The sequence below is a fragment of the Monodelphis domestica genome, chromosome 1, assembly GCF_027887165.1.
Source record: "Monodelphis domestica isolate mMonDom1 chromosome 1, mMonDom1.pri, whole genome shotgun sequence".
NCBI lineage: Eukaryota > Metazoa > Chordata > Mammalia > Didelphimorphia > Didelphidae > Monodelphis > Monodelphis domestica.
Window position 1 is genome coordinate 654953638 of NC_077227.1, and position 23710 is coordinate 654977347.

General features: G+C 34.1%; 1 protein-coding gene and 1 pseudogene across 44 annotated transcripts in view; both read left to right on the forward strand.

The window, feature by feature from the left end:
- The window catches only part of LOC103092009 (obg-like ATPase 1), a 92272-nt pseudogene extending 72557 nt beyond the window's left edge, over nt 1-19715 (forward strand).
- NRXN1 (neurexin 1) overlaps nt 1-23710 on the forward strand; it is a 1454617-nt gene that overhangs the window by 276922 nt on the left and 1153985 nt on the right. The window lies entirely within an intron of this gene.

Consider the following 23710-nt stretch of genomic DNA (forward strand, 5'->3'; position numbering starts at 1 on the left):
TATTTAATAAATTGCCATTGATTGTTTAATTGATTTTGAATTGTAGTTTGGAAACTCCTCCTCTAACCCTTCACCCATGGATTCGTCTACCCTAGTTCTTCCTTTACACAAAACTGTTTTTCTTCCCTTTAATTCTTTAATTTCCCTACAGGAGGGAAATATATCAAATTTGAGACATTGTTCTATGTGCATTGACCTCAAAATGTACTCACCTGTCCCTCCAGGGGACATTCATTTGAAATCTCTGTTGTATGTGGTGGCTAGTCATCCACATCAATGTGATCTTATATTATTATAATAATAATAGCATTTATATATATTTACAATGCATTTTATTACTAGCACATTGTAACCTTATAATAATGTTGGTTATGAATTACATAGTTACTATTATTTTGGTCCTATAGAAATGAGGAACCTGAAATCCATAGAAATATTAGTATTTATTAAGTGACTAATATGTGCCAGGCACTGTACTAAGGCAAAAGGCAATTCTTCCCCTCAAGGAACTTAAAACCTATTGGGGAGGGGTGAGAAGCAACATGCAAAATTATATATACCAAGCAAGCAAGCTATATCCAGGAATATAGGCATACAATAGAAAATAGTTTCAAAAGGGAAGTGCTGGAGTTGCGGTGTTTGATAGGCATCCTACAGAGAAGCCTTGGTGAACGTTTTCAAGTTTGCATGCCCAAACTGCAACTTCAAGCTGCCTGTGAGCCCTAGTCCACTTTTTTCCCCAAAGTAGAGAGAGAGTATTCCCTTCTGATAGTTGGACAGAGGGACAGGGCATGCAAAAAAATATCCTTGAATACTGGGAAGAGGGGGAACAGAGCAGATCCCCTTATGTGGGCTGGCACCCATGCCAATTCTTTACCAATGCTGCTATAAGAGATAGGATTTTAATTGGGCATTAAAGGAAGTCAAGGAGGGAGAACACTACAAACATGGAGAACAGCTAGAGAAAATATGCAAAGTCAAGAACTGGATTCTCTTGTTCCTGAAAAATCCAGGAAGTCAGTGTCAATGAATCAAATAGTATATTTTGACAAGTAAAGTGTAATAAGCCTAGAAAGTCAGAAGGGAACCAGCTTATGAAGGACTTTGGACACCAAACAGAACATTTTTGATCCTGGAGGCAAAAGGAAGCAAACAAATTATACTAATTAGAAATCACACGATTCATAGATATCCAAAGCAGATTTTGAATTCAGATCCTTTTAATTCCAATCCAGAATTCTGTCCACAGAATACCACGTAGATGTTTTGTTTTTAAAAATGTCATTCAACTCTACCAATCTTTGTAGTTATCCTTCAATCCTTAATCATTTTTTAAGGATCAAAACTTCTTTTTGCCATATGGATTGTCTTAGGCTGAATTATATAAAATGTATATATAAATAAAAATTACATAATACTTTTATTTAAAGGAATTCAAATCTTTAGCTAGTTAAGTATAATGTGTTATAGTATTTTGAGAATGTTTGCTTATTAAATTTACCCATCGATGACTGACTATCAAAAAAATGATTATTTTCTTCTCTTTTTGAAAGGGCCTTGAGCATAAATCAAATGAGGTAGCCACTGGAGAAATTCAGGATGCATTTCTATTTAAAAAATATGCAGCTGGATCAACTGTAGATTTACCACATACTTTCAAAATGTAAAAATCAGATTTTTCTCCAGTCCTGTCCCTGGTGCATATTATTAATTAGTTTCTCAGGAGCAGAAAGCAATTAAATTCTGTACTGCAAGATCTTATATACAATCATGTGTACAGCAGAAGGAATAACTCTATAATCCGCATATATACGTTTGTTTGTAGAAAATCTTTATTTGGATGAAGATTTCTTTAAAAAAAATAAATGCAACTTATGCGAGCTTGGTACTTTTTTACTAAGATCTAAAGAAACTCCATAGTTCATCATAGTGACCTTAATAATTTGAAACATGTGTACACTTTCCTGTTCTTCCCAAAGAAAATTGTATATGTATCCTCCTCAGAGAGCTTGAGTGGTGGCATTAATAATATAATACTATATTTTATTCATAGAGTTCCTTTCCTGCTAAGTGTTTAAGGGATTTTTCTGTATGTCAAGGTCTTTTTTCTCTTCCACCCTCCTCCCTTTCATAAGTAGAATTGCTTCTACTTATATGAAGAGTATACTAGAAGCACCAAACCTACCCTGATACCTTCGTAATTGTCTTCTTGAACAAATCTGAAGACCTGGAGAATTACTGTAGAAATTGGACTTTAGTTTATGGATGAATAGTTTGCTAGACTTAATTTGTCATGTCCAAATTAGAGGAGGTATATCTGAATGCAGTATCTTGGAGGAGCTAATCTCTCAAACAATGCATTATGGTCAAGACTCCTATCTGAACTGATGTTTGGGAGAGGAGTTTTCTATATATGTGAATTCCCTACACATACACACACACACATATATTTTTGTACATTATATATGTGTGTGTGTGTGTGTGTGTGTGTGTAAGTGAGTATGTAAGTATGTAATTTAAGGACCTAATATGGGTCTAGGAGAGTGCTCAGTGATAGGAAGGAGAAATGTGATCCTCTGCTCAAGGAGCAGATTAGGAGACAAGATACACATGTTAATTATTCTCTGATATATAATATAGAACATTCTTTTTTCCTCAAAGATCTACTTGGAAAGACAAAAATTATACACATAAACTAGAACTCTCCAATTTGTCTCAATGATACAAAGAAAAGAGTAGTGACTGGAAAGGCAGGACATCTTGGTTAATAGTTCTATGCCACATCCATGAAACATAAATGGGTCTAACCTAGGCGTCCTAACTTATTCTGTCATGGACCTCTGGCAACAGTCTGGTGAAGCCTACATATCTCTTCTCAGCATAATAACTTTAAATGCATAACACAAAATATATAGGATCACAAAGGAAACCAATTACATTCAAACATATTTATCATTTTTTTTTAAATGTTCGCAGTTCCCCAGTAAAGAACCGTGGAGCTAGATTGCCTCACAGTCTGCTAGCTAAAACTTCCTATACAATACTCTCAGAGGAAAGACCAGCTTGAGTGAGAAATAAGTACATGTATGAATTTGCACTTGTTCCTTGATAAAAAGGGCAATAAATGGTATTTTGCCTGTATTCTGTGCCTGTTTGCAAGTGGAGGGTTAATGAAAAGGTTCCACATCTATTTAAAAAAAAATGTCTGTGCTTTGGGAAAATGGACATTACCTGTTTAAATCTACCTCATTTCTAGGTCTAGCAGAGGTAATCCAAAGGCCCAAAGACATATTCTAAGCCATTATTATTTTTTACAATGTCAGTGCAAAGCGGGGCAGAGTATTGAAAGGGGCAGATTGATAAGCATAAAGTCAGACTTACAGGTAATACTTTGGTTTCTAACTTTTTTTTTGATACTAAGAACATTTGAAATGACTGGACTTTACTGTTCAAGGAACCATTTCCAGCCAACATTTTGAAACATAGTCTGTTTAGAGAAATCCTAATTTATAAATACTTGAATGACAAGCTGAGAATTGTTCCCTAGAAGCTATTTAGATTTAATAGAAGTCCCAAATGGCTTTTTGCAATAGTATATGTGGATTACTGATGGAGTGTGATTTTGGGAGGGTTTGGTAATTCAAGATTGAGGATGCATATGCTTTTCACTTTTCCTTGGTCAAGAATTTCCTTTTATTACCTATGTTCATCCAAAGAGATTTAACCCAAATGTGGTCATAAAAATTCATTCCCATTCAGAAACACTACATGGAATGCTATTGCCTCTGGTGAAATTGAAAAGCCACATTTTAAACACCACATGGGGTTTAACCTGGATTTGCTATCAGACTTTTAACTACCCTCAAATACAGAGTTGCTACTACAATTATGCTAAGTAATTCTTAAATATAGCAGAAAAGGAGAGTAAAAATCAGGATATATTTCTGAAGGTCCATTTTGCCAAAGAAGATAGTTACATATAAAAATGGGGATTCACTTAAAAGAATCTTCCTTCTCACTAAATATTCAGGGTAGTGTTTATTTTATACTGCATATCTAAATTTGATTAGCTTTGTTAGACATAGTCATTGAAGACTTGACATGGTAATTGTATCTTGCAGATGGCCCAGTAAAAGTAACAATTTCAAATTTATAAGGGGCTTCCCAAGGATGAGATGGTTTTTGTACAACACAGATAAAAAAAGAAACCCAGAAGCACACATATTCATGACAATATTTTATTGTTTTTAAAAATTCCTATATGTCTATACATTAAAGCATACTTATAAATTCTTTTTACATCAGTTTTCTGATAGTTTTTCTCCTTTGTTTCCATTTTTTCTGCAAAATTAATTACTTATTTGTTACATAATGGATTCAATATTTTTCATTTAAAAAAACATGAAGTTTAAAAAAGATCTAGCTTACATTCTATTTGGTATTACAGAATCAAGATATGGAAAGTTTTCTATATATCCTCAAAATTGAGGTACCTAAATGATAGACGTTAGAGGCGACCATGTTTCTAACACTCCTTCAGCATGATTTCAAGTAATAAAGGACATGATTTATGTCACCTTTCATTATTATCCCTTGAACTTACATATCATACTTTGAGATTGGAATATGTCACCAGGATATAACCAGCTATAAAAAAGAAGTATTTTGACTAGATAAACTTGTGAATCCCTTATAGCATAGAGACTAGCATTCATTTAATTTATTTCAACTATCATATTCATAAAAACAGTGCCTCACTCATATTAGGTACTTAATAAAAAGTGTGTTGACTGAATTTCAAGAATCTTAGAATTCAGTTACCCATATCCAAAGAAACTAATTTTTCTGCACAGAGAACTTGTTTTTAATAAAAGTACCAAACATTCCATTTGACCTTTTTATATTTAGCCAAACTGAATTTTCTTTCCATTAGCAATTGTGTGTCTTTGTGTATATGTGTGTTTTTGTTCCATTATGAGAGTCTGAAACATTACAACCAATAAAGCAGATGGGAACAAGGGACAACTGATGGATAGGTATGTGCCCCTGGTACTCTCATAATATCAGGAGAACTCAAGGAAGGGCCCACAATGCTTTGGGTAGACCCCTTTGATGAAGTTCTGGAAGGACATGAACATAAGATACACAGGATAGGAAGAAATAAATGAGTTGTGACCTGGATTATAGGAGTGAAAACCACATTGATAAGACCGGGCCTCTCAATCCTCTCATGATCCTCTTCATCTTCTTTTGAGGGATCCTTAGCAACATGACTTTGGACAGTGAAATTCTTGGTCACTCTAAGTCCACTATTTTGCCACTGCAAATTGTTTTGCCTTGCTTTGAACAAATTTTCTCCTAGGTTTCCTTCTTTGTCCTATAGATAATCAAAAATGCAGTTACCACCAGAGCTACTAAATCACTGTCTCAAATATATATTCAAATATATATCTCCAGCAAAGAGACCATCTCATTTTCTCAGTAGAGGCCATTTCTTGGATACTTGAAAGAGAATATAATATAATAAAATATAATACAACTATAGGAGGCATTAAGTTTTACACTGGATTTTAGTTACAAAGAATGTTTTATAGTTTACATTGATTAAAAATTCTAGAAGAATGCTTAATGTTATATTAACATTGATGAAGAACATGCCTCCTACATTTTGCATGCAGTTGCCATAGTAACTGTACCATAGAGTGACCTAAATTAATTTTCCACCAGCCAAACTTAGTGCCCTGTCATTTTTTTTTTGCATTTTGCTAAGGATAAGCAGACTCATGTTTAAAAAGGGAAAAAAAGAAGTTTGCATTGTGAGGTTTTTTTATTATTATTGACAGTAACAGTTAAGCCTCTTTAATGAAAAAATTGATTAATGAGAAATATGCAATCTATGTCACATATGAGAGAAATATGCAATCTAAGTCACAGCTTACATTAAGAAGAGAATTTTAAAAAATAATTAGTGGCTGAATGATAGAAAGTGTCTTCCTTATCACCTTGATAGTTTGGATAGAAAAAAGAAGAAAAAATATGTTAATGTGGAACCTGAGCTTTTTAATTAAAGCTGGTCTCAAAACAATGGCTTTTAATATTCAAGCTATTATCTCCAACATGTTATTAAGGTACTGGTCTTTTAAATGACCTGGCATACTGAGCTGATTTCTCCAAAGGTGGCTCAAATGAAGACTAATAATCTTTTAGAGACTCATCTGTGAAATGGGAATTATAATAAGGTTGATGTAGAGATTAAATTACAAAGAAAAAGGTATTTTATGGAAGCATAAAGTACTACTTAATTTTATAAATTCAAGAGGGATGAGAGGAGGAAGAAGGAAGTCAGTTAACTGAAATGGACAAGATGATAAAGAGCAACTGGGACTTGAGAGGAGAGAAAAGACAAAAGAAAGAGACAACCTTAAAAAGACTTAATATGACTTGCCATAATACTTCTGTTTTGTCAGATTTGCCAATATAATTCCAATATAAGAAAATGAAAAATATTTTGCTTGTAGGGTGGCAATGTGATCCAAGGCTAGATTTAAATTCAGAGTTTCTAAATTCAAATTTGACTTTTTTTTAATTTCCTTTGTTTTATGACCTTGTACAAATCTTTTTTCTTTCTTCATATTTGTGGGTCTCAGTTTCCCTATCTGAAAAGTAAGAAGTCTGAATTAGATGACCTCTGAAGTCCTTTTTCCAGCTATAAATTAGTAATACATAAAGGTTTTAATTTATTGGACTTAATATTGTAAACCCTAAAGCATCATAAACACATATATATGCCAGCAATTATTATGTTTCATTATTATTATTATTGCTATTCCCTCCATACCAAAAAGATACTGATAATTGTCCCTTGCTGAACAAACTTTCGTTTGTTCAGACTCCCTCTAAATATACCTCCATTTAGATCTTGCATAGAGACCCAAGTAAACAAACTCAATAACATGGAAGGAAAAAGTCACCATACTCCTTTGTAGAGATCATGTAGCCTCCTACACATATAAAGAAAAGGAATAATTTTACATCCTCATCCATTTCCACATTAAAAACATATGTATCAGAGTATTTTCCATTTAGCTTCAAAATAGTAAATCCAATTGATGCAGCACAGTTAACCACATCCAGGGAAGGCTCACTCTGGTACTTTTTCACCATGTGGGGCAACATGATCCAGCACCCAACAAGCTAATCCATCTGGCAAAGGAAGAACTTTCTACTGGGACCACAGAGAGGATTTCCCCATCTACAGTGAGGATGGCTCTATGGACAGGGAGCCAGGCAAAATCCCAGTATCTGAGCCAATGATCCTGCTTCAGTACATACAAGGCTCTTCTCCCAACCTAACCATGATGTGATGCATCATGGGTAACCTTCTAAGACTGCTCAGAGTGGTATAGATAGCATTATTCAATTTTCAGAGTGGTATAGATAGCATTATTCAATTTAGAAATTTGTGACAGGTATCATGATGGATAGAGCACCAGATTTGCAGTAACCAAGATCTGGGCTAGAACCTCATGTTAAAAACTTACCAACTGTGTGACCCTAGACAAACATTTAACCTCTCAGAGTTTCAGAGCCTTTGTTTGTAAAAGAATGGCATGGAATTAGTTTACCTCAAGGGTCCTATAATCACCTTCATCCAATTTCACCACAAAGACATGTAAACTCTTGGCTAGTGCTTATTACCATCTTTCAGTATGTAGAAAGGACCTCTTTCAAAGTCATTAGTAAAGCCCACTGTAGCTAGTGATCAGTGAAATGATAATTTCAGTAGAAGCCGGATTATTTAACTGACCAGGTCCACCTTTCAAATTATCTTCTTATAAACCCCATATGACAAAGAAGAATAACCTTTATGAGTATCACATAAAATTTTATATAGATAATTTTAAGGAAACACATTATCTATCAGTTTGTGAGCCAGGCATCCTAGAAACTGGAAGAGTATTTATTATTACATTTTTTAAAAAAGAATTTTTATTGATATCTTTTATTTTTATAGCAACCATTTCAAGCTATACCCTCCTTTTAATGATATTTCCCTTCCAAAAAAGAAACAAAGTTAAGTAAAACCAACTGATATATGATTGCCTCTGACTTTGTATACAGTTTTCTGTATGTAGTCTCACTCCTCTCTATTAAAAGGAGGATGAGAGATGCTTCTGTATTGCTTTACTACAGCCAAGTTCTTATCATTGTATTTTGATGAAAATAATTCCCATGACATTGCCACTTCACTATCTCATACTTCAAAAAACTGCACACAAAAGCATTGATTACAACACATGGATTGTTTTTTTTTTCCTTTTTGTGCTTACTGGGTGACTGACTGCTAAGTTTATGTTCATAGGTTAGGCAATTCAATAGAATGAAAACAACTCTGCTGGTGACTGAAGTCTTCTATTTTCTCATCTTTTATAGATGTATTTTTCATCTTCTGCCACTTCTGAACCTTTCTCCTAGGGAAGAAGCTTGTTGGATAGAATGCCGGAGGTAGAGTCAGGAGACATCAGATTCAAATCTAACCTAGAATGTCTTAGTTGTAAGATCATAGACAAATTGCTTCCATTCTAAGAGCTGCAGTTTCCTTAACTTTAAAAGATGAATAGGATTGATAATACCTATTTCATAGAGTTGTTGTAAAAATTTTTTTAAGTTCTTAAATCTTAGAAGATTATGTAAAGATGGGTGTTTATTCCAACATGCTTTCCCTTCCCCTTCAATATGTCCCTTCCACCATCATGTCCACCCTACAAAATCTATTCAAATTTCTACCTCTTATAAAAAATCCAACTAAAATGTTATCTATCCTTTGAAGCCTCAACTGATTTCTCTAGCCAGAAGGAATAGTCTATTACCTTTTTTTTATTCCTTTTCTAAATTTCCCTGGCACATGATTTTTTCCTCTCTTCTGTCACTAATCTCAGTCTATTTAACAATGTAAACCTTTACTGGACCCAGGGAACTTTGACACTATACCCTATTGCTCTTCACTAAGGGGAACCCTCTCTCCTCTTGAACCAATAATGTGTGGACAAGTTTTAGACCTGTCAGACAATGAACACTTAAAAGAAAGTTTGATTTTCTTGCACTATTGACTCTTTGTACCTCCCCTCAGGAGATACAGGGAAAATTACTTAACACTTAGATTTGATTCATATGTAAGGAAAAAAAGAAAACTATCATATTGTAAAGGGTATGCCTGCCCCCAAGGATATTATTTTTCACTCCACACAAGGATTTAGAGTCAGCAAGCATTAATAAGCACCTACTATGTGCCAGATACCATTCTAAGCAATGGGGGCACAAAGAAGTGCAACACAATAAAAGATTTAAAATAGGATATAGTAATTTATACCTTCTAGTATTTTCTTTAGTAATTAAGATTTAAAACCATCAAAAGCCTAGAGCATTTTTAGGAATATCAAATAATTATTTTACATTTCACATTGACTATCCACTATTCAATCATTTATATAGATGTAAGTCCTCTGGTCACTGAGCCTTGGGGCTCATATGACTCATCTTCTATAAGTACTGAGGTGGATGTAGAAATGGTACCCCCAGCTTTGATATAGAACTAGCCTGCATTGCTCTCCAATATCACCCTCTCTCCTTCAACTTAATGGGGTGGAGGACCAAGGAATGAATGCTGCAGGATTTGCTGTATCCTTTCTTCAGAAAGAAGTATGATGTTTCCAGGAATCAGTAAGGGCAATTCAGCACCTGCTTCACAAAATGATCCTTATCAGGCTATCTCCATACGTGATCCCTTACAAGAACTGGAGATAGGTTCTGAATCTGTCATTTTTTTAATATAGGGAGCTTTTGAGTGCTAAAACACCATCTACCAATGCAAGGTGGGAACTTCCCTAAAACTCCGAATTTTAAAGAGTAGCTTGAAGGTAATTTTACTTACCCAGGATCACATACCAAATATATATCAGAAGTAGGACTTTTAGCCATCTTCTGAACTTCCAGGCCAGTTCTCCATCCAGTACTACATACTATTATATAAATATATATAATTTATTTGTACACATTTTATATCCAAAACTAATTTATAGGATCTAAAGACAAGGGAAATGTATTATTCAATCTTATAGTAATTCCTTTCTCTTCTAGCTTCAAGTATAATGTCTTAAACATAGTAGGTACTTCAGGAAATATTTTTAAATTAAATTTAAAAAAATAGTAATTATCCAATTAATGTCTGTTTCCCTACCAAAAAAAAAAGGATTCATAAGCATTCAAAGGGATTCGTTAAGCACTTACCAGCAAATTATTTAGCTCTGCCCAAGATGTCAGCATAGTGCCTTCCCTGTAACTGCTATCAAATCTGAAATGAGTTTTCTTTGACATTAAGAAAGAGAAAGGATAATACTACAATAAACTAAGATGATATATGTTGATGCCTTAACTATTATGAGAAATACGACGATCCAAGAGAACGCCAAGGAGCCCATAATAAAAAATGCTATCCACTGTTATAAAAGGAATCAAAGAGATCTGAATGCAGTTTGAAGCTTACCATTCTTCCTTTTATTTCCTCCATGACTTTTTTCTGTAATGTTAATGGCATATGTCTTTCATATCATGATAAAAGTGGAAATGTGTATTATAGGATAACAATGTACAAACTATATCATATTGCCTGTTGTCTTAAGGAAGGAGGGGATGAAATGGAAGAAAATAACATAGATTGCAAAAAAGTCATAAAATGATTATTGAAAATTGTACCACGGCATCTATGTGGCTTAGTAGATAAAGAGCCAGGTCTAGAGATGGGAGGTGCTGGATTCAAATCTGGTCTCAGACATTTCTTAGCTGTGTGCCTCTGGGCAAGTCACTTAACTCCCTTTGCATAGACCTTACCACTCTTCTGCCTTAGCATCAATATATAGATATTGATTCTAAGATGGAAGATAAGGGTTTTGTAAAAAAAAAAAAAAGGAAATTATACCAAAATATAATCTGGAAAACCTTTTTTTTTTAAATAAAAGAAACTGCTGTTAGCCTCGATGTCCCCGCATGCTGGGGATCTTTGTGTCATAGCCACCCCCTCACCAAGATGCCCCCCAAAAGGGAGGTGATGCAATTAAACCACATCCAATCATTGGAAGATTTGGGACTTTGCTGAAAATTGGAATTGTTGGATTACCAAATGATAGGAAGTCTACATTCTTCAATGTCCTAACAAAGAGTCAGGCGGCAGCAGAAAATTTCCCATCCTGCACTATTGATCCTAATGAGAATCGAGTGACAATATCATAAACCTCCAAGCAAAACTCTTGTCTTTTTGAATGTAGTTGATGTTGCTGGCCTTGTGAAAGGAGCTCGTGCTGGACAGGGACTAGGAAATAAATGCCTTTTTGTCTCATATAAGCTCCTGTGATGGAATCTTTTATCTAATGTGATCATTTGAAGATGATGACATCACTCACATTGAAGGAAGTGTAGATCCTGTTCAAGACATCGAAATAATACATGAAGAACTTCAACTTAAAGATGAGGAAATAATTATGCCCATAATAGATAAACTGGAAAAGGTGGCTGTGAGAGGAGGAGACAAGAAATTAAAACCTGAATAAGACATAATGTGCAAAATTAAAAGTTGGGTTATAAATGAAAATAAACCTGTATGCTTCTATCAAGATTGGAATGACAAAGAGATTGAAGTGTTGAATAAACACTTGTTTCTGGCTTCAAAACCAATGATCTACCTGGTTAACCTTTCAGAAAAGGACTAGATTAGAAAGAAAAAACAAATGGTTGATAAAAATTAAAGAGTGGGTGGGCAAGCATGACACAGGTGCCTTGATCATTCCTTTTAGTGGGACCTTGAAGCTCAAGTTGCAAGAAATGAGTGCTGAGGAGTAACAGAAGTATCTGGAAGGCAATGACACAAAGTGCTTTGCCTAAGATCATTAAGGCTGGCTATGCAGCACTCCAACTAGAATACTTTTTTAATGCAGCCCCAGATGAAGTATGTGCATGGACCATCAGGAAAGGGATAAAGCCTCCTTAGGCAGCAGGAAAGATTCACACCAATTTTGAAAAGGGATTCATTATGGCTGAAGTAATGAAGATTTTAAAGAGAAAGGTTCAGAAAATGCTGTCCAGGCTGCTGGGAAATATAGACGCTGAAGATGGAGATATTATTTTCTTTAAATTCAATACACCTCAGCAACCTAAGAAGAAAGGAATTTTAAATATTGTTCATTGCTCAGAAATAAACAATGCTATTTCAAAGAAAAAAATAATAAAAGAAAAGAAAGAGAAAGGATATAAGTACAACAGAAGTGCATAAGTAATTAAAAAGTGCTGACTACTACAAATCCAACTAACATATGAAATGACAAATCATTTTTTCTGCACTAGCTACTAGACAATAGTTAAAAAACTATCATTCTTACTGCAAGAGCCTAACTAGGTTAAAATCACAATTCCCACTGAGAGGCTTTGAGAAGGAAGGGGGCCCATGTTGAACTGGTAGAAGAAAACAAAATTTCTCAAACTTATTAAATACAACATAGAGACAGCTTAATATTGAAATCTATTTTTTAATTAAAAATAACAGTAATACCTAGCTCTTATATAACACCTACAATTATATACCAGATCCTGTGCTAAGCATTTTATAGATAATATCTCATTTTATCCTCATAAAAACCCCGGGAGGTAAGCACTATTAGTATCCCAATCTTACAGCTGAGAAATTTGAAGCAAACAGATGTTCATTGACTTGTCTTTCGTCATTGTGTGAAACTGGATTATAACTTGGATCTTCCTGACTCCAGATCTCACACTTTATATGCTGCACCAAATATTATGTGAATAATTACATTAAATTGTGAATTATATGAGATCATTAACATTTGAACCTTAAACAAAATACCTTCCCCATCTATATCTATATATCACTGTGATTTGTCTGCAACATATAGACTGCAGAAAGGCTGTATCAGTTTTTATAAGTAGCCCACACAATACTTTAAAATTACCTACACCCCTTAGCAAACCCATGATTTTCTTTAGAAATGTTTTCAAAAGTGAGATGCAAATATTTTATTAAATTCATGCCTAAGTGAAGATACATATAATGGCGTACTTATGCTGATTAATTTCTGTCTTTTGCCAAGAAAGGCAAAACTGTTTATAAGGAGAATTCAGGAAATTGAATATATGTGTGGAACTCAGCCAAAGCCTTATACTGATGATAATTCCACCTACTACACTTGTTTATATTATCAGGTTGGTTTCTTGAGTTAAAAATGCCTCTTGTAAAGATGAACATTTTTGAAGTGTCAGGTGTTAACTCTCCAAACACACACACACACACACTAGAAGGCAGCAATAACCATCCTTTCACTAATTTTCAAGTAAGAAAAATTCAGAACAATTGCAAAACAGTATCAAATGATTACTTATAATCTATTTGTGAGTGTATTTAAAATGCAAATATAAGTTGCTCATTTGCATCAATGAAAGAAATTTCCAAAAAAAGAGAGTACCCACAGAGATAAAATCATAGAGGTGGTGGCTGGGGAGGACTATAAACAAATAGATAATAAACAAAAAAGCAATAGATGGACTGACAGAGACAGTAGATAGTTAAAGGATATATAGGATAGTTAGGGAGAGACAGACAGACAGACAGACAGACAGACAGACAGACAGACACAGAGACAGACAGAGACAGAGAGAGAAATGGAAAAATGGCTTGTCTTTGAAGCTGGAAATCTGTTTAGAACTTGCCTCTGACACATACTAGCTAGATAACTATGTCTATGATAATTAACCTTGACATGCCTCTAGACAACTTTTCAAATTTTATTTTCTAATTACATTGGTAGGAATTCACTTATCATAATCCTGTACTCCAAACAACTCTCTTTCTCTCTCTCTTCTCACTCTCTCTCTCTCTCTCTCTCTCTCTCTCTCTCTCTCTCTCTCTCTCTCTCTCTCTCTCTCTCTCCTCTTGCTCTCTCTGTCCCACTTTCTCTTTTTCTCTCTCGCTGTCTTTCTGCCTATCTCTCTCTATCTATCTATCTCTCCATCTCTCTTTCTCTCTTTCCCAGAAATCCAGCTAAATGTTTGTGTATAAATAAATGTTTTTAGGTTTTATCATTTTAGATTTTAATTGTGATTTTATTGGTCTATGCATGTTTACACACACACACACACACACACACACACACACATGCTCATACACAACAGTTGCTGTATTCTTCTGAAGAGTGTATCTGCAAGGTTGACAATCTGTACTAGGAGACTGAGGGGTTTTTTTCCCCACTGGTAGTTCCCTACATTGATGACATGACAGGCCTAATCTAAAATATATATGAATGAAAATTTTCCCTATCAAAAACTGTGAAATATTTTAGGGTCATACAAATCTCTTCAAATTCCTCCAGAATGAAGGAATAAATAAATGAACTAAACAACTTTTAAAAATCTCTTCTGAATTGCCAAAAAAATTGCTGAGCACTGGGCATGCAAATACAAAACTAAGATAATACCATTCTAATGAAGGAAACAAAGCATAGTAAGCCATGTTGACCAATTATAAAATGTTAACAGAGATGAGGAATTGAGCTATGGAATAATGGATTAGCACAACCCATATAGGGACAATAGCAGAGTTGATTTGATCATTGATCATAAATCCAAATCTAAGTAAAAGGTGTCTAATGGGAATGGGTATTTTAAAGAAATTTTGTGACCGGTTAATCTTCAAGATGTGTACATTGTGGCAGTCATTACCACTGTCTTTGAGTCAAAGAATACAGAAATGATTATCGAAAATTTGGTTCTTTCTGGTTAGAATTGAAACTGATGTGCAGAAAAAAACATAAATTCCTGTATATTCTAGAACCTTAAATGTTTTAGAATGCACTACAGGAAGTTCACCACAAAGACACACACACACACACATACACACACAGTGTGCAAACATTTTCTCCTGCTATCACAGAGGATGCTTAAACTGTCACAGAATAAACAAACTGCTCTATCCTTTCCAAAAATCAAAATACACTGAGATTGCTTCTCCTTTGTCCGGGGAATGTTTGTTTCCTTAGCACAGCATTGAACCTTCTAAAATTTCTACATTTTCCTCCTTAAGTGAACATGTTAAAATAACATTTGTACATGCTCCTAATCTAGTTTAAGCCTGATTTTGGAGGGTATTGGAATAAGGCTAAGGGATATATTATCAGACTACCAGAAAAATAGCTATCATACCCTGGACTGTTCTCAATCCTAATAATGTCCCTGATCTAGATGTGAAAGCCGAAAGGTAGAAAGGGGAAAGTGGTGGTAGTATTAAAATCATAGAAATTGAATACATCCTTACTCCCTTTGAGTGACTGGTGTTATTGATAATATCTGTTTTTTTTAATACATAGCAGTATTGGCTTGATATATAACCTTCATTCCTCCTCAAAACTATACCCCAAACCCCAAAAGCTCACTCTCTCTCTCTCTCTCTCTCTCTCTCTCTCTCTCTCTCTCTCTCTCTCTCTCACTCTCTCTCTTTCTCTCTCCTCTCTCTCTCTCTCTCTCTCTCTCTCTCTCTCTCTCTCTCTCTCTCTCTCTCTCTTTCTCTCTTTCTCTCTCTCTCTGTCTCTCTCTCTCATACACACACACACATATATACCCACACAGAGACACACACATCACATACACACACTTGCACAGAGTTCATTCTGCTCTAACAACAAATAAATAAACAGAAAATCAAGTAAATATACCTGAGTAATTCATCAAAGAAATGTTTTCCATAATCGATTGTTTGGTTCCATTATTTATCTTATTATTTAAAAATAAATACAGTTGGGGGATGCCTACTTAAGTGGTATTTCCCCTTTTTGTTCTCATAACTTCATATTTTTAGCTCTTACATAGGGCACTAATAACTCTTCTTCTATCCACTACTATGATGCTGAGAAATACCCAAGCTTTCAATGTGCAACAGACTAGAACCATAACGCCTAGTGAAGTAGAACATAAAACGGAAAAGAATGGTTCTTTTATCTGACAGTGAAGTTCAAGTGAATTAACTTCATACTAAGTCAGATAATCAAAAAAGGAAGTGGAATGACTATTCACATTTCAAATTGACAACCCTTTGGGTGACTTGTCACTAGTGTTTTCATTAATGGATTTATCCTAAAATTAATCAACATAGTATGATGAATTTTTGCCAACATAGTCTACCTATTTGTAAGGAGAGATATTTTAGAGTAACACAGGAAAGATACTTTAGTCATCTTAAATATATTCCATTTATAGATGCATTCTGGTAGAAGGTATGTATGAAGCTGTATTTCCTACCAACTAGAGCTAAATGTCGAAGATGTTCCACACTTATCAAAGGGTAAGGGTTAGGGCCTAACAATAATCACCTTAGAGGCTAGTCCCATGACAGATTCAAAGTGAGAGAAGTAATTCCATTGAAGATAATTGGACAAAAAAGGCATCATTCTCTATTTTAAAAAATAGACCAAAAAAAGTAAATAAAAAACTCATCAGTTCATAAAGCGACAACAAGGCAAATTTGTTACTACACTTGTCAAGTTAAAAATCAAAATAAGTAATAGAAATTAATAGTTCCATGTGTGTAATACTCTTTGTTATTTACATTTTGAAATGTTATGTTTCTTATAGGTTCAGAGTAAAAAAAAATAAACTGGGATTTTGGCCAGAATATCACAGGGGAAAAATAACAAAGAAAATAATACAATAAATAACTTTTAAAAGTATGATAAATGATGGAAAAATTTATAGAGTATATCCAAACTTTCCTTACTTACTACTATGAAGAGAATTTCAATGACCTTCAATAGTTATATTTAGTTATTACAGAATCAAAAAATCCACTTCAGGATTTTGTGTGGTTCTGATCATTGGAAATCTTTGAGGAAAGACTAGGTAACTACTTTTCTCATTAATAAATTGATGGATTAAATAATAATTTAATAAAAATGTTATTTAGCACTTTCTATGAGACAGTTATTATGCTAAATAAGCAAGGCAGTCCCTGCCCTCATCAAGTTTATGCTCTAATGGAGTAAGATAAATCAAACAAGGAAGGTCTACGAGTGCTATTATTGTCGGTGATAAGAGTATAGTGAATGGGAACAATTTATTGATTCGTACTTTCTTGAATAGCAGAATAGATTTAATTAATGTTCTCACAGGAAGAGGAAGAAAGTAGTTGTGAGGGAGTTAGTTATTGTGATAATCAAAACCATGTGGGCCTTTGGTTTGAATCCTAGGTAGAAGGGGGAAGCTAGCAGGATGTTATCAAGATTTGACTAGACTAGTTATGATGAATATTTTGAGTAACCAGATGACAGAAGGGCCCAAGAAATATGAAAACTGAAACTCAGAGAAAAAAAATAGTATCATGATATTATGAGTAGATTCCTAGATGTAGGTTGCATTTCTGACACAAACCTGTTATGCTCTATAAGACCAAGTTCCCTCATTTGTGAAGTAGGAATAATTGTAGCTATTATTCTTTTAAAGCTGAAAACGAATCAGATAATTTAATCTACAGAAAGCACTTTGTTTTATAAAGAACTAGACTTTTATAAAGAAATGCCTATTTTTATTAGTAGTAAAGCAACTTGCCCAAGGTTGAATGGCTAATAAGTGGTGAATTTGGAACTAGAATCCAGGTTTTAGGAATAATTCATAAAGGTTATATTCAACTCAGATGAACACTATAATAGCATACAAAATTAAATGTCTCCAGGAACTTCTGCCAGTATCTGTCCAGTAATGTGGATAATGCCACAAGAAAGAATGCTCTAAAAAGGTCTGAAGTCAAATTTAGACATTTTATCTTCAGAACCCCAAAGTTCTTGTTGAAATTCTCTTGTTGTAGAAAATAACTTATCTTGTACACATTAATGAGGTGTAAGCTTAGTTATGAATAGTGGAGGAAATCATCCCAATCCTCCAAAAGCTTTCTGACTCGACCTCTCTTGGGACAGATTTGCCTCTTCTCCTGACTAGAGACTCCAAATGACTTTCCATATCCTCAGGGGATTTCACAATTGAAGAACATTGTTCTTTAGCTAATGAATGAGTAGGTTTTGGAGTGCTCAACCTCAGTCACAGACTCTGACCTTCTAAAAGTTGATCAGAACTAACAATATCCAATGAAAAAGTCAATGGACAGTTTATAGAAGCAGTGGATATCAAATCAGACATTTGGGGGGGCAGATAAAAAGATTATATATTATCATATCACAAATTTAAACCTGGAAAGGGACTTAGAGTTGATTATGCCCTAATTCCCCATTTTATAAATAAGGAAAATGAGGCACAGAATGGTAGGTTAGTTGCTAAGACATACACCACAAGTAAGTGCATGAGGAGAGATTTCAACTCAGTATTTTGTTTTGTTTTTAAGTGAATCAATTCAATAGCTACTGCCAGGTCATTGGCAGTTAATGCAGTCATCTAGGAAACAGCTTAGGGCAAATGACTTATCAAGAGTAAATCAGAAAAAGAAAATGTTCTAATAGATTCTGACAGTCTCTTCAGATCTTTCTTCACCAGGGTATCTCATCTTCCTCATTGGATCTCTCAGAACTGATTGATAAAGCAACCTCATGTATGTCGAGGTTATAATCTATCATCTTGAAGCTTTCAAGAGTCATAGACATAAAAATATAGAAGTCAAAACTTTTTGGTTTACTGGACTGCCAAGAGGTTCCATACATCCAACAGAGGTCTCTACAAATGGTCAGTATCTTCATTATCACTGGACATTCTATTCTCTGGGAGTATTAGGTCTCCTGGAGTTAGTTCAGGAGTTCATGATAATCATCATTAATATCAAATAGGTTCATTGTTATTATATGTTAAGGTTTTCAAAGCACTTTACATGTTAACTTATTTGATTATCATAGCAACTCTTTGAAATAAATGTTATCATTCTAATTTTTTAGCTGTAGAAACTGAGAATGTTAGAGGTTAAGTGACTTGGCCAGTGTCCCAGATCTAGTAAATGTCTGAAACAAAATTCAAACTCAAGATTTCTTGACTCTATGTCTTGTATTCTATCTACTGTGCCCACATAGTTTCCAGCACTGGTACCTTTAGCTCTAACCTTGATTGTGGATCTTCCATAACTACTCTTGTGCTAGACTGGCCACTCCTAGGTCCAAGAATAGAAGGAACCCCTTTCCCAGCCCCTAACTTTCTGCATATCCTTCCTCATAGCTGGGGAAAAATAAGAAGAAAAGAAATGTAGAAGGTTGGGGAAGGTATTATTCACTAGAAGTCTGACATGTTTTATGTCCTAGGAGACTCAACTGTTTAATTCAGTTATTCCCTATTTTCCCTTTTTACCGTGCTGATGTACCAAGGTCATCAGAACCCTTATTCCATATCTCTAAAATTATTCCTCCCACTAAATCGGACCCCAAAATTAGACTAATATATATGTGCTACATTCTTTGGTATGTAGTCCAAGCTCTTGATGATCTTATGAGACTGGAGAGTCAAGATTCATATACAAGAGGAAAATATGATACAATGTAGAAACAAATGCTATATTGTATGCTTCAGAAAAACAAATATTAAGGAAAGTAAAGGTTATTGTAGTAGTAGGGAGAAAGTGAATATAGCCATTGTATTACTGCTGACAAAGGGGCACTCTGAAGCAGAATATAATAATAACAACAATAATAATAAATTACATGATTATAAATATAACTGATTATATATGTATATATAACTTAAAGTTCTTAAAACAATTTCTTTAATATAATATTTCATCTTCATAACAATCTTATAAAATTAATCAGTATAATTATTTTCCCCATTTTATAGATGAGAAAACTGGGCAAAGAGCAGTGAAGTGATTTGCCTATGGTCATCCAGCTAGTGAATTTGTGAGAGAATTTAAATCTGCTTCCTTGCTGACTCACCATACAACATTCTCTCCAGTATACACCAATGCCCTTTATGATGATTACATGTTTTTATATTTTACTTATATTTTTCCCCACTGTTCAGATTGTCTATAAGGGAATTTCTATGCCCTGAGTACATCTGTCATGTTCTTTTTTATATATAGGGCTGTAAAACACATTTTTGACATTTCTATGAACCATGCCCACACATGTTTAAGCTGGAAAGAAAACTCAAACCATTATGTAATGAGGCATTTTCCCAGAGATTAAGTGAAAAATTGAGTACATTTTAAATATTTTGAACTTTCAGGATTTTCCTACAGGAGAAAAAGGCATTTTGCCATTTCCATATTACATGATTGTACCATATTATGTGGAATAATGACATATGCTGCCAAAATAATGATATGTGAGTTTACTGTTAAAGGCATAGAGCAATACCTACTTTGATTTTTAAGACATGAAAGCCACCATTAGTTGATAAAACATTTTCTCAGCTATAATTTTTAACTCAAGCTGATATACAATGTGTTTCCACAGTAGTAATAATGTTGACCATCTTTACTTTTCAGCTTTGTTTAAGGCACTAACTACAGCAAATTAGGGAATGGGGGAAGTCCTGCTGTTACATTGAAAAGGGCCTCCTTTCATTGTGATTTCAGATTATTAATGGCAGGCCATGATTTTTACAATAGAATGCTTTTTATATTTTCCCTTCATTCAAATACATTTATATAGTGTCCTCACATAGACAATATTAAGAAATGACTTTTCAATATTCTTATAAGACAAAGTAAGATCTTTAAGAAAGGAAAATTAATGGTTCAATTACTCAAAAAAAAAAGAATGGTTCCAGAGAATGGAAAACTTCAGTACACACACATACCCATATAATGCATGTGTACTCAATATATGGTAAAATATAAGCACATACATATAGCACAATATTTGTTTTCATAACACATTAACATATACATGTGTTATGTGTCTATATCTATGCATGCAGTATATAGACAACACATTACATAGACATGTGTTATATATAGATCTTGTGATATAGTAATAAATGTGTATGTATATAGATGTGAGTATGTATATATATATATATGAAAGCAGCATATCTCTGCCTTATCTGTATTGTCATGATGATCAATCTATCTATCCTAAGTGAAAGTTCTATTCCTTTTTTAATATTCCTTTTTTCATTTGATTTGCCCAAAGAATAAACAAGAAATGCTCCTTTCATTAGCTTCAACTCATTCTGAGACTTAGCAATGATGACACTATATTCATTGGAATGTGTCATGCTCTTACATTCAAATTCTGCTACTTCACCTTGCTTCCATCTCCAGTATATTTCTCTTAAAAACCTATGTTGGTTAGAGAGTTTCTTGAGTAGCTACACTGACCTCTTCAGAAAAAAAAAAAATCCCATTTTTTTCTTGCTTCTTGGAACTTTTTTCCCTTCGTGTCTTTGTAGTTTGTTTCTTAAGCAGTTCTAAGTTGTCCTGGGCTAACTTTCCTAATACCATTTTAGTCCACTAAATTCTATGAATGTCTTCTGAACCCTTTGAAATATCATCAGATTGAGGATGTATGTCACACTATTGCAAGACTTTTCTCTTTCTGAATTATACACACTTGGAGAGAATATTCACTTCTCCCCAGGATGCCCTTCATATCTACATCTAGAAGTAGTTTCTACATTTTAGGCTGTTAGCATGAAGACATAAAAGGAAATAAATAGGAATAAATGCATGGAGAGCAAGAGAAGAAAGATATAAAAACTAGGTGGTCATCAAGAACCTTGGTGAATTGATATTCTAGAATCAGAATAGAAGGCATGGTTTGTAATGAATGACCTTTTGGAAAGATCTTCTCAGACTTGGCAAACCCAGATTTAGAATAAAATTTTCCTTTATTGTTCCCCCTTTTTTTCTCTTTTGAAAGGTGAAACTATCACTAACTTAAAGCAAGAAGTTATCATCCAGTCTAAGATCTTATTTGTCAGATGAGGAAATCAAGGTCTCAGAAAGTGAAGGTCTAAAGCCTCATACAAAGTTAGTGGCAAAAGGCAGGGTTGGAAAACAATACTCTTTCCACTCAATGGACTCACTTGTTATTATACTGTTGTGGAAATCATTGATATTAGCTTCTTTGCAGAGACTTGGTTTTGATATGAGGTGAGGGGAGGAGTACAATGAGCAACTAGATGTTTAAAGATAGAAGAATAGAAAAATAGCATAGAAAAGATTTTTTTTTAAGACAAATTCAATCAACTCCTCAGTTTTGACTGTAGTTTTCTTTGCTGCTTTGATTTTTCACATTGGTCTTCAAAGTGGTCAGTTTTCTTTGATTTCCCTGTTGGGGGATTGGTAACAATAAGCAAAGGCTATGTCAAGAGATGCTATCAAAGTACACTTTTCCTTATCAATAGACAGAATGAATGATGTTTAGCAGATAGGAATGAGAACTAAAACACATTCAATACTAATCTGTTTAGAGCATTTTTTTCAATGAAGGAGTAATTAGGGCCAGATTTCATTATTAAAATTCATTAAATTTACAAATATGATTTTACATGTAAAGTTATATTTTGAGAAAAAGAAAAAAACAAGTGGAGAGCTGTATTGGAGACCAAATTATGCTATTTTTATTTACCTATCCACAATGGATTTCCTCTGGAATTACCATAAAGATATCAGTGATACTGTCAATATCAACTTAGCCAGAATTTAGAGGGACATTTTAGCATGCACAACCATTATTTAGATATTCCAATTATGTAGATGTGTACCAGTGCCACTGATCAGTATCTGAAATACATAAGTATTACAATTTGTTCTTGGGTCAGCATTCTAACAGCTGTAAGGCAGGAAAAATAGTTTAAAAAATATTAATGCCTTCAGCCTGAAGCCAAAAGGACATGGTCAGGCATATATCACAGGAGGCTAAAATGTAGAGAGTTATGACATTAAAGGAGGAGAATGGCCTACAAAGTCACATCATATTTCTTTATCCCCCTTCAGTCTGAAATTCCCTTCTTCCCATATAGATTTAAAGAAAACAAAATGTAGCAAAGTCATTCTGTATTAGAACTAGTATACTAGGTTGAAAAATATATATTTCTGGAATATTTATAAAAATCCATCATTTGGATTTGCCATACAAATATCCAAAATAATAAAACTTGTCATTTCTAAATTATGTTTTAAAAATTAGGTATTTAATTTATTACAGACCTGGGAATGTTGAAGGAGCTTTGGAATATCAAAGTGTTATACTGAAAATTGGACAATTTCCTTAATTTCCTCTTATGCTGAATGGAGAAAACCCAAGGGTTGTGTGATTACATCAAAGGCCCTAGTCAGAGGAATAGTATCAGGGAGGAAGAAGGAAGCATGCTATGAAAATATGTATTTTTGACTGATTGTTTACTATTTGTATTGGCCACCAAGCCATTAGTCACAGCCCTAAACATGTCCCTGCAAAGAGACCTGATATGGTGAGAGGGAGTTTTATCCCCAATAACTTTGGATGCATCCAGCATAGAAGAACAAGTATAACAGACAAACTTTACTGAGGGGAAATAACCACACATGTAGGTATGGGCAAGAAGGATGGAGATGCTTGAAGTAATCTGCTGAGATCTAGGATGGAGTAAGGCATCTTGTGCAGAGAAGGTGGGGTGAATGTTTATTGAGTTCTTATCTGCGTCAAACATAACCAGTCATTGGAATTAGTGGTCAGAGTAGTCATAT